This window comes from Eimeria mitis, genomic scaffold (genome assembly GCF_000499745.2).
Source record: "Eimeria mitis Houghton genomic scaffold, Emh_scaff982, whole genome shotgun sequence".
NCBI lineage: Eukaryota > Apicomplexa > Conoidasida > Eucoccidiorida > Eimeriidae > Eimeria > Eimeria mitis.
Genome location: NW_013577220.1, coordinates 7,576 through 8,186, shown reverse-complemented (window position 1 = coordinate 8,186; position 611 = coordinate 7,576). Strand labels below are relative to the sequence as shown.

The 611-nt window shown below is 54.6% G+C and overlaps 1 protein-coding gene across 1 annotated transcript in view; it reads left to right on the top strand.

The window, feature by feature from the left end:
* The window catches only part of EMH_0026670 (uncharacterized protein), a gene marked incomplete at both ends in the record, with an annotated part of 6,256 nt that overhangs the window by 705 nt on the left and 4,940 nt on the right, over positions 1-611 (top strand). The window lies entirely within an intron of this gene.

The following is a 611-nucleotide window of genomic DNA, read 5'->3' as shown; positions in this document are numbered from 1 at the left end:
CTGCTGCTGCGGCTGTTGCTGCTGTCGCAGCAGCAGCTGTTGCGGTGGTCTGCTGTTCCAGGTGCAGCAGACAATGGCTCTACGACGTGAGGGTTTAGGGTTTAGGGTTTAGGGTTTAGGGTTTGCGGGCGCCAGGCGAGCGGTTAAGGAGATGCTGCTAGCCGTGTTGCTGCTGCTGCTGCTGCAGTTGCTGCTGCAGTTGCTGCTGCTGCTGCTGCTGCTGCTGCTACAGTTGCTGCTGCTTCTGTTTCTGTCAATGAGCTGCAGTTGTGTCGGTGGTTTGCTGCTGCAGCAGCAGGCGGCAGCTGCTGCTGCTGTGCTGCTGCTGCTGCTGCTGCTGCTGCTGCGGTGTATATACAGCTCAGAAAATAAATAAATAAACCCAAAGCATATAAATAAAGTCAAAACACTTAATTAAAATAGACAAACAATAATAAAAAACTGCAGCAGCAGCAGCAGCAACAGCAACAGCAGCAGCAGCAGCAGCAGCATGGGAGGCCCCAGGAACTGAGGCCCGAGAACGACACTCCTTACTAGCTCGCAGCAGCAGCAGCNAGCAGCATGGGAGGCCCCAGGAACTGAGGCCCGAGAACGACACTCCTTACTAGCTC